Here is a 12,335-nt window from a genome sequence, read left to right as displayed (position 1 = left end):
AATACCACTCAAAAGTCATGAGAAGCCAATGTTTTAAAAACTTATGAGTACTGCGATACAGGACTCAATGTAGGCTTAGTACAATGCCATCTTAAATAAATCCACTTTCTCTGAAGAAAACAATGTCAACAACGATACACGTCCAATTTTAACATGAAAAAATGTAAACGTCAGACACAACTTACCCAAGTTGAATTTAATCTCTTCCCTAAATGCCCATCTACTATCATTATGCCACTTGACAAGTCATATCAAGCTGCACTCCAAATCATATCAGAAAGTCAAATGAACATAAAATACGCACTCAAAATCCTTGCACATAAAAATAACTACTGTTAACATTTGGCCTTTTTTTCTTCCAGTCTTTGCCCAGATATGTTTACATGGTTGAGATAACTGTGTGTTTGTATACATTCTTGTTGATTTCCATTGTAAAATATAATTAAAGTTCTTAACTTTGGATCTTGGCAGACACAGCATTTCCCTCGGCACTTCCTAAATGCCCCCTCCCACATCTCCGAATGTGCTGACCATTCCTTCCTCCACAGGAAATCTACACCTTTTTAGACTCCTACCTCCCTTTCAAGACCCGGGTAAACTATAACTTCCTAATTATCGTTTTTTCCAGCTCCCTCCTCTTTGGTTATTTCTCTCTCCTTTTAATTCCCACCGTCTTTTACACTTTCTGGTTTTTATAATTCTATTCTAATCACAGAACACACAAGATTGCTGTATATATTACAGTGTCTGTGGACTGTATCCTCTTCCCACGCCCAGTCCCCCATCTTATCTTAATTGATTGCATTTCTGTGAGGGCAGGACTTGTATTATCCACCTCCTCTTTTCCCCCCACAGTGCTTTAGTGCAGTGTCCTGCCCATAAAAGCACCTCCATAAATCCTTGCTGAATTAATGACTCAATGTTAAAATTGTCTCAGCTGTAAGCAGGCATAGCCAGCCTTGATACTTGTTAGCTATACCCAGGCAAATATTAAAACCCTGAGGGAAAGTATCTGTGTGCCACTATAGATATGAAAAGCCACAGGGTTTCCAAATGCATTTCACTTAAGAGGGTTCCTGTGGTAATATCACAGTATGCCATGGATGCCATTAGGAAAAAAGCATTCAGAGCAATACTGCTTGTACCTGTTTTAAATGAACTATTTCCCCAAGCATAAGGCCTAGATGTACCAGTGCACTCTTCACATATTTCAAATCAGCAAGCAAGCTAGGCAAGACCACTTTCTTCTCCCACCTTCCAATCTCCTATGGGGGCCTCTCTTTGGCAGAAGCCAGCCAGCAAGGGAGTCTAGGTGGTACAGTTCAAAGAGGTCCACCTCCGTGGGGCACACAACAGGGCAGAAAGAAATATAGAGGTTATTTTTGGACAGAGGGAATGCAAAGAGATTAAGAGCACAGTTGATAGCAGGATTCATGGCTTCCACAGTTGCATATGAGCTGGAGCGTCTCATCTGGACAAGACACCTACTGTGGTTAGACTCTACTGTAATGTGGTTTAACATAGGACCTGTGTGTCTTACGTGCCAATCCTGTCCCTCTCAGGTCAGTATATGGTCATACTGATGCTTTACATCAGGTCATGACTATTGTCATGCAGAACAGATTCCGGTCATGTACCTATTCAGTTTTCAGTATTACAACTATGTGATTCTAAACCCAGAACCACATCACGACACACTCTCTCTATCCTGATTATTCATGATGCATCAGGTAAGGAAGAACACATGAACATTCCTGTGAGCCAAAGTCATGGCCTTAGTTTGGAGTGCAGTAACTTGCTGTATTGTAAGTTCAGCATGTCAGCTAGCTCTTCATGGTTTTGACACAGCCCTTGACCCAATAGAAGTTTCTCCTAATCATTCCTCCCTGGGTTTTCCATTTTCCAGTCATTCTATCAAACCCATTTTAATAACCAAGATACCTGGATATCACGGTCTTATGATTTCCTCTTAACTGGCTTCTTCACAGGATTGCAACAATTATCTCTGTCCACTAAACTGGTTTCCTTGTCCTCCTATCTGTCCTGGGGCATCAAATTATTGAGCAGCTACAGCCTTCCAATAACATGCACTCTGAAGATGCCTCGTTGCCCCATCAGTAAACCACGCTAGCTCTTGCTGTTCCACAGCCAATGTCATTTGGGGGGAGGGGCTTAAGGAGGAGGAGACATGGAAGGCTCCAGTGCTCTTCCACTGACATATTACCTGGCACTTTTCTGGAAGGCACAAACCTCTGTGGGGACAGACTTAGCCAGTTCCTGGGCATACCATTTCTTCTTGGTCATGGAAGGCCTAAGTTTAGGTCTGGTCAACCTTGAGTGAGAAGGCTCCTGCATTGCCTAACCCAGAATGGAAATAACCAACTGAAAGGTTATGGAATACCATTAGTGTTCCTTCCCATAGAGACCCATAACCAACAACATACTCGACAGCTCTCTCAAAATCTGACCTTCCACGACGCGTCAAATTCAGCACTCTAGGGGTCACTGGTTTAGCTCTCCTTACTGTATTTGCCAAAAAGTCAAGTAGGCCTGATTGATATCCACTTAGGCCTGTGAAGTCATGGTGTACATGTATGTACACTCTGCTTTAATTTTTTTTTCTAGAGCAGTGACCTGTTCCACTACCCACTCAGATTCATGTCTTTTCAAAAGAGGTCAGTGATGGTGGCCAGGAGTTCTCCAAATGGGGTTATGTGTTCTCCAGAACTCACAATCACGCATGTTTTAAGGTGGGTACTTTTAAAGCTCTTACTTTAGCCACTGAATTTCAAAGAAAGTAACAAAGCTTCAATTTATTTAATTTTCCATTCTCTGCACTGTATATGGTCCACCACTATGCTAGGCTGTGTGACACCATTATCTCCACCTCTCCATTGATTAGAAGTTCACTGGTGTGGTGATAGACTTATCTAATGGAGAGTAGTTTGTGTCCTCTAAGTCTCAAAGAATGTTTTCATAACCCTGTGGCATAATGATAAAAGGAATATTGTATACTTTCCCATTTAAAGGCAAAGTGAGGCTGTCTGACCTCTATCATTGAGACAGAGTAAACATTTGCCAAGGCAATTACCTCAGGCTGTGTACCCAGGCCTCAGTGACCTGGTTCTCAACCATGATCACGTTGTTCCTGCAATTAACAACATTCAAGAGTAGAACAGCAATACATCCTTTCCAACTTGTCCATCTGTTTGCTCAACAGCCAGTTTCTCTTTCTTAAATTTAGGCTAATGAAATATAAGCCAGTAACTCCTGGGCAGAGAGAAGAATGTTTATTTTCAAAGTTTTCTGTGAATACTGGAATCTTCTTTACATAAACCACATGAAATCGCCAGTTTCCCAAGTTAAAGAAAAGTGATTGAATATTGGCAATTACATGTAGCTCAACTATGTTCTCATCAGAGGAGACTGACTACTTCACACAACACGCATGGAAGTATCAATATTACAAGAATGGATCTGTTCCTGAGAAAAAGTAACAATTAAGATGATGGGTCCTGTTCCAAGCTCCATGTTTTAAATATGTTACCTGTTTTGTCTTGTTTTGTTTTCAAATAAGTGTTGGGAAAAGGGGATACTTTTTGAAGAAGGAAGTACGGATAGTCACCATAAACTAGGTATTGATTACAAAAGGGTAGAAAATCACTAACTAGAAGTTTTCTACAACAGTAATTTGGTCTTTGGTTATTCTATTGATAGTTGAGGTTATTACATCTTATCAAATACATATTTGGGGGGATTTCCCTTGACAGTCCAGTGGTTAGGGCTCCATGCTTCCACTGCAAGGGGCACGGGTTCGATCCCTGGTGGGGGAACTAAAATCCCACATGCCGTGTGGTGTGGCTAAAAAAAAAAAGAATTAAGTGATTTAATGAATGTGCTTGGTACAATGTAAGCCCTCAATAAGTGGCAACTATTATCATTATTAGTGTCTTATTTTAGAAATATGCTCAATCCTTATTATTCATGGATTCCATATTTACACATTTGCCTACTTGCTACAATGTATCTGTAACCTTAAAATCAATACTTGTGGTATCCACAGTTATTTGCAGATACGTGCATACACAGAACAGTGAAAAATTTGAGTTACCTGAAGTGCATTCTTCAACAGTAATTTGGTCTTTGGTTACTCTATTGACAGTTGAGGTTATTACATCTTATCAAATACATATTTTGGCCTAACAAAAAGGATGAAAATTATGCTACATTACGTCTAAGTGTATTAGCTCAGTTCAGCCCATATACACATTTTCTCTTCACTGGACAGCAATTTTAATAATTTTGACTTTACGCACCTTTAGGTGGGGCATCTATTTTCCACTTACCCCTAGTCCTTACCACTCTCTATTGCCTTATATGTAGTCACTTTACACACTTGTTAAATGTATGACCCACGAAAGCATTTGAATTTGAAATCCTGCTATTCATAACGATGTGCAAATTATGTAGGAACTATTCACTTGATTAAAGTGCCGATGCCATTCACTCAGCCAAGGAAAATATGAAGAGCTTTTCTTTAAACAGCAAGCTCCTCCACTGATTTACAAACTGGTTCAACTTGAAAATGATTTGTTTCACACAGAACTTTTTAGAAACACAACTACCGCATGAAGTGAAATACTTGGGAAATTTAATCAAGAGAAAAAATAAACTTGAAAGTCAGAACTGATATGTTATCCAAAAAAGACTGAAAGACAAAAGCATTTAGAAAATCAAATTCTGGGCTTCCCTGGTGGCGCAGTGGTTGAGAGTCTGCCTGCCGATGCCGGGGACACGGGTTCGTGCCCCGGTCCGAGAAGAGCCCACATGCCGCGGAGCGGCTGGGCCCGTGAGCCATGGCCGCCGAGCCTGCGCGTCCGGAGCCTGGGCTCTGCAACGGGAGAGGCCACAACAGTGAGAGCCCCGCGTACCGCAAAAAAAAAAAAAAAATCAAATTCTACTTGCAATAAAATACAAGTCAGACTTCAGAAGGAATGGTATGAAGGGGTGTGTATGTGGTGTGTGTGTTTGTGTGTTAAAGAGAACAAAAAGATTGCCATTAGTCTGTTCATGGTAGAAAAAGCGCAACTTTCTCATGTGATTATCATATCCACAAAGGTTGTACCATTTCTTCAGACATCAGTGTTACTAAAGTCAAGGCTAAAGTTCTAGCCAGATGAGTCCAGTCTTACAGGTAATATGCAAGATGTCAATCACTGGGGGATCAGAACTAGACAGGTAATCTTATTTTTGGCTTATTGCAGGGAACAAACTGGTTTTTACCCGTAACTGCAAAGCATGTTGCACATGCTTATTTATAAGGGAGTCAGGGCAAAATGTCAGTTTTGACTTCACAACGAAGAGGGCTTTTGAATTAGATAACTGCGAGTTTGGGTCCCAACTCTGCTGTTTACAAGCTGCTAGTATTCAAAAATATCCTTGCTCTCCTCTCCTTCCCAAGTCCCACATCTAGACTGCATTCCTCAGCCTCCATCATAGTCTATTGTGGTGCTGTGACCGAGTTCTGGAATAGAACTGATGTGTCCCTTTCCAGCTCTGGCCCATCAAAACCTTCCAAGACCCAGAGGAGGGTGGAGACAAGAGGGATAGGAGCCTGAATAGCCGCATGGAACATAACTCCATTTCCCTCAGTCCCCGCATCCCTACTAGCCTGCATGGGACTGGATATGAGCAAGAAATAAACCTTAAGGCCACAGACATACTGGGGGTGTTTGTTACAGCTTTTGGCCTATACTGACAAATACACCATGTGATATTAGTAGAGTTACTGAACTTCTCTAAGCCAAGTATCATCATCAATAAACTGAGAACAACAATGTATCTAATTTGGGGGGTGGAGGAGGATTTACTAAGAAATTGTCTAATACTGAGCATAATGCTTGGCACACTAAATAGCCAATAACTACTACCTACTAGAATGATTCTAGATAGGTGTTAGCTATTACAAAGTTACATTCATTGCAAAAAAAAAAAAATGACATCATTTCTTCTGCTTGGTAATCTCCCTCTATACTTGGTCACATACAGAACCCAGTCCTTACATATAGCCAGTTCTAATATACCATATACATACACACACACACACACACACACACACACACACACACACACACACACACACACGCTGATTAAGTACTCCTTTGAAGATCTGGAGTCCCACAGGTCTGGGATTAATTTAAACTGGATAAGTCACCATTAACAACATCTGTGTGAACCAACAGAGTGCACGCAGTCACTCTCCAAATTGAAAACTCTGAGAGGTCACTATTAGGCATTATATCCTCAAGCACAAAAGCTCCCATAAGCTTCAGGCCACCATGGAGTCAACAGAATACCAGGCTACCCTGAGACAGCACCAACTAGAAAGATGCTGCCTCTGCTGTCATCAATTACAGTGTATTAAGGTCCCACAGGGTGCAGTACTTAATAAATGGCCTTGCTTAATAGATGTTAACTAATTATACCTAGAAAATCCCCATCCACCCAAGGCAAGTAATACAATATGTCAGGTGGGGAAGGCTGGATTTCTCATTTGGATCCTTTCAATACCTCTGTGTGTCCTTGAGGTAGGGGATGGAGGCAAAGGAAGAGCTTTCCTTCTTTGAAGTTTGCCCTAATCTAATCCCTACATCAGGCACTTGCACGCCCTGACTCAAACTTCTTTATCACCAGGCTCTAAAATCAGTTTTTAGAGAATGGAAATCAGGTTAAATTCCTAAAAAAGGAGGAAAAGAAGTTAAACCCCACTTTGAGGTGGTTCTCAGCTTGATTTCATCTGACTCCTCAGGTAATGGTCTGTTCACGGCCCGTTATAATTTTACTTGGGCACAGAGTTCTGATCCTCATAGTATAGAAGATAAGAGAATGTTTTTAGCTTCTAGTGGGTAGCAGTATCAGATTTTTTTGAACACTTGATGAAAGTGAGGAATCTCTCTGGAAAAAAATTCAAGGAGTTTACAGACCCTCCCATTCTCAACTGTAACAGGCAAAAGAGGTTCTCAAGCTTAAGCAGGAACGTGAATGAAAATCTCTGGAGGGCTTCTTACAAGAGAGGGCTGGGAGCCGCACCCAGAGCTCAAGATTCACTGAGTGGCTGGGTGGGGACTGATAATTTGCATTTCTAACAAGTTCTCAGCATTGCTACTGCTGCTGCCATGGCCCTGGGAACCATCGCTCTAGGACTCTGCAGTCCAGGTTGCAAACAGCTACTCCAAGGAGCCTTCTTGAGAGCATTCCCAATGCTGAGAGCAGGGACCCATCAAAAAGTAAGTCACAGGGTGTAAGATGTAAGATGCAAACTCTCAGCAACACTGGGCTCTGATCTGTGACCTCCTGGCAACACACCCCTTAGTTAAAAGTGAAATCTCTGTCTTTGCCTCCGATTCCTCTCTTTCCCCTCTCCCTGTCCTCCACCTTTCTTTCCCCATTTCTGTATCACAGCCTGCACGTTTATGGCTCCTACTCCTCCCCCATCTGTCCCAGTGTGCACATGTGTATGGGTATCTAAATGACTGAATTTGCTTCTGCCCCTCTGTTACTCTCCCTGATTTCTCTCCCTCTACACACTTTTATAATAGGAAATGAATTTCAGATTTTACGATTTGTTGTAGCCATTCAATAAAATTTTATGACTCATATTCTTAATTTTGAAGCAAGTAAATGGAATATTTTATATTCCTCTCTAAGGACATAAAATTCTAAAGGCTCTTGACATTTTTCCTAGGCTAACTCACATCTTGCTTAATGGAGAAAAATACTCGCATCTCTCTCTATATAAGCACTATCCAAGAGAACTTTCTGTGATGGCAGAAATGTTTTGCTTATGCACTATTTAACCCAGTAGCCATTGGTCATATGTGGCTACTGAGCACCTGAAATACAGCTAGTATGACTGAGGAAGTGAATTTTTAAGTGATGTTAAGTAAGCCACATGTTGCTAACAGCTACCATTTGGAAGAACACAACTCTGCTTTATGTACCTTGAACATTATACAGGACCTTCAAGATGGCGGAGAAGTAAGACGTGGAAGATCAGCTTCCTCAACACACAAATATATCAAAAATACATCTATATGTGGAACAACTCATACAGAACACCTACTGAACGCTGGCAGAAGACCTCAGACTTCCCAAAAGGCAAGACACTCCCCACATACCTGGCTGTGTAGCTGACAGGGACTTGGTGCTCTGGCCAGGTGTCAAGCCTGAGCCTCTGAGGTGAGAGAGCTGAGTTCAGGACACTGGACCACCAGAGACCTCCCAGCTCCACGTTACATCAATCAGCAAGAGCTCTCCCAGATATCTCCATGTCAATGCTAAGACCCAGCTCCACTCGACAGCCAGCAAGCTCCAGTGCTGGACACCCCATGCCAAACAACTAGCAAGACAGGAAAACAACCCAACCCATTAGTAGAGAGGCTGCCTAAGATCATAAGTTCAGACACCCCAAAACACACCAAAGGACACAGCCCTGCCCACCAGAAAGACAAGATCCAGCCTCGTCCACCAGAACACAGGCACCAGTCCCCTCCACCAGGAAGCCTACACAACCCACTGAACCAAACTTAGCCACTGGGGGCAGACACCAAAAACAATGGGAACAACGACCCTGCAGCCTGCAAAAAAGAGACCCCAAACACAGTAAGTTAAGCAAAATGAGAAGACAGAGAAACACACAGCAGATGAAGGAACAAGGTAAAACCACCAGACCTGGGCTTCCCTGGTGGCGCAGTGCTTGAGAATCCGCCTGCCGATGCAGAGGACACGGGTTCGTGCCCCGGTCTGGGAAGATCCCACATGCTGCGGAGCGGCTGGGCCCACGTGCTGAGCCTGCGCGTACGGAGCCTGTGCTCCGCAACGGGAGAGGCCACAACAGTGAAAGGCCCACGTACCACAAACAAAAACAAAAACAAAACAAAAAAACCCCACCAGACCAAAAAAATGAAGAGGAAATAGGCAGTCTACCTGAAAAAGAATTCAGAGTACTGATAGTAAAGATGATCCAAAATCTTGGAAATACAATGGGGAAAATACAAGAAACATTTAACAAGGACCTAGAAGAACTAGAGAGCCAACAAACAATGAACAACACAATAAATGAAATTAAAAATTATACAGAAGGAATCAACAGCAGAATAACTGAGGCAGAAGAACAGATAAGTGACCTGCAAGATATAAGAATGGAAATAACTACCACAAAGCAGGATACAGAAAAAAAAATGAAAAGAATTGAGGACATTCTCAGAAACCTCTGGGACAACATTAAATGCACCAACATTCGAATTATAGGGGTCCCAGAAGAAGAAGAAGAGACAAAGAAAGGGACTGAGAAAATATTTATTTTAAGAGATTATAGTTGAAAACTTCCCTAATATGGGATACGAAATAGTCAATCAAGTCCAGGAAGCGCAGAGAGTCCCATAAGGATAAATCCAAGGAGAAACACGCCAAGACACATATTAATCAAACTATCAAAAATTAACTACAAATGAAAACTATTAAAAGCAGAAAGGAAAAAGCAACAAATAACATACAAAGGAATCCCCAAAACATTAACAGCTGATCGTTCTGCAAGCCAGAACGCAATGGCAGGACATATTTAAAGTGATGAAGGAGAAAAACCTACAACCAAGATTATTCTACCCAGCAAGGATCGCATTCAGATTTCATGGAGAAATTAAAACCTTTACAGACAAGCAAAAGCTAAGAGAATTCAGCACCACCAAACCAGCCTTACAACAAATGCTAAAGGAACTTCTCTAGGCAGGAAACACAAGAGAAGGAAAAGACCTACAATAATAAACCCAAAACAATTAAGAAAATGGTAAAAGTAACATACATATCAATAATTACCTTAAATGTAAATGGATTAAATGGTCAAACCAAAAGACAGAGACTGTCTAAATGGATACAGAAACAAGACCTGTATATATGCTGTGTACAAGAGACACACTTCAGACCTAGGGACACATACAGACTGTAAGTGAGGGGACAGAAAAAGATATTCCATGCAAATGGAAATCAAAAGAAAGCTGGAGGGCTTCCCTGGTGGCGCAGTGGTTGAGAGTCCACCTGCCAATGCAGGGGACAAGGGTTCGTGCCCTGGTCAGGGAAGATCCCACATGCCGCGGAGCGGCTAGGCCTGTGAGCCATGGCCACTGAGCCTGCACGTCCGGAGCCGGTACTCCGCAACGGGAGAGGTCACAACAGTGAGAGGCCAGTGTACCACAAAAAATAAAAATAAAAATAAATAAAAAGCTGGAGTAGCAATTCTCATACCAGAAAAAATACACTTTAAACACTATTACAAAAGACAAAGAAGGACACTACATAATGATCAAGGGATCAATCCAAGAAGATATAACAATTATAAATATTTCTGCACCCAACATAGGAACACCTCAATACATAAGGTAAATGATAACAGCCATAAAAGGGGAAATTGACAGTAACGCAATTATAGTAGGGGACATTAACACCCCACTTTCACCAATGGACAGATCATCCAAAATGAAAATAAGTAAGGAAACAGAAGCTTTAAATGACACATTAAACAAGATGGACTTAATTGATATTTATAGGAAATTCCATCCAAAAACAACAGAATACACTTTCTTCTCAAATGCTGAAGGAACATTTTCCAGGATAGATCATATCTTGGGTCACAAATCAAGCCCTGGTAAATTTAAGAAAACTGAAATCATATCAAGTATCTTTTCCAAACACACTGCTATGAGACTAGGTATCAATTACAGGAAAAAAACTGTGAGAAATACAAACACATGGAGGCTAAACAATATACTACTAAATAACCAAGAGATCACTGAAGAAATCCAAGAGGAAATCCAAAAATACCTAGAAACAAATGACAATGAAAACACGACGACCCAAAACCTATGAGATGCAGCAAAAGCAATTCTAAGAGAGAAACTTATACCAATACAACCCTTCCTCAAGAAACAAGAAAAATCTCAAATAAACAACCTAACCTTACACCTAAAGCAATTAAAGAACAAAAAAACACCCCAAAGTTAACAGAAGGAAAGAAATCATAAAGATCAAATCAGAAATAAATGAAGAAATGAAGGAAACAATAGCAAAGATCAATAAAATTAAAAGCTGGTTCTGTGAGAAAATAAACAAAATTGATAAACCATTAGCCAGACTCATCAAGAAAACAAGGGAGAGGACTCAAATCAATAGTATTAGAAATGAAAAAGGAGAAGTAACAACTGACACTGCAGAAATACAAAGGATCATAAGAGATTACAAGCAACTACATGTCAATAAAATGGGCAACCTGGAAGAAATGGACAAATTCGTAGAAAAGCACAACCTTCCAAGACTGAACCAGGAAGAAATAGAAAATATAAACAGACCAATCACAAGCACTGAAATTGAAACTGTGATTAAAAATCTTCCAACAAACACAAGCCCCAGGACCAGGTGACTTCAAAGGTGAATTCTATCAAACATTTAGAGAAGAGCTAACACCTATCCTTCTCAAACTCTTCCAAACTATAGCAGAGGGAGAACACTTCCAAACTCATTCTACAAGGCCACCATCACTCTGATACCAAAACCAAAGATGTCACAAAAAACGAAAACTACAGGCCAATGTCACTGATGAACACAGATGCAAAAATTCTCAACAAAATACTAGCAAACAGAATCCAACAGCATATTAAAAGGATCATACACCATGATCAAGTGGGGTTTATCCCAGGGATGCAAGGATTCTTCACTATACGCAAATCAAACAATGTGATACACCATATTCACAAATTGAAGGATAAAAACCATATGACAGGGCTTCCCTGGTGGCGCAGAGGTTGAGAGACCACCTGCCGATGCAGGGGCACAGGTTCGTGTCCCGGTCCGGGAGGATCCCACATGCCGTGGAGCAGCTGGGCCCGTGAGCCATACCCTCTGAGCCTGCACGTCTGGAGCCTGTGCTCCGCAATGGGAGAGGCCACAACAGTGAGAGGCCCGCGTACCACAAAAAGAAAAAAACAAAAACCATATGATAATCTCAAAAGATGCAGAAAAAGCTTTTGACAAAACTCAACACCCATTTATGGTTTTAAAAAACTCTCTAGAAAGTGGGCGTAGAGGGAACCTACCTCAACATAATAAAGGCCATATATGACAAACCCACAGCCAACATCATTCTCAAGGAATTTTTAGCCACAGCAATCAGAGAAGACAAAGAAATAACAGGAATCCAAATTAGAAAAGGCATAAAACTGTCACTGTTTGCAGATGACATGATACTATACATAGAGAATCCTAAACATGCTACCAGGAAACTACTG

Source organism: Kogia breviceps, chromosome X, assembly GCF_026419965.1.
Source record: "Kogia breviceps isolate mKogBre1 chromosome X, mKogBre1 haplotype 1, whole genome shotgun sequence".
NCBI classification, from domain to species: domain Eukaryota; kingdom Metazoa; phylum Chordata; class Mammalia; order Artiodactyla; family Physeteridae; genus Kogia; species Kogia breviceps.
This window is presented reverse-complemented; position numbering follows the sequence as displayed.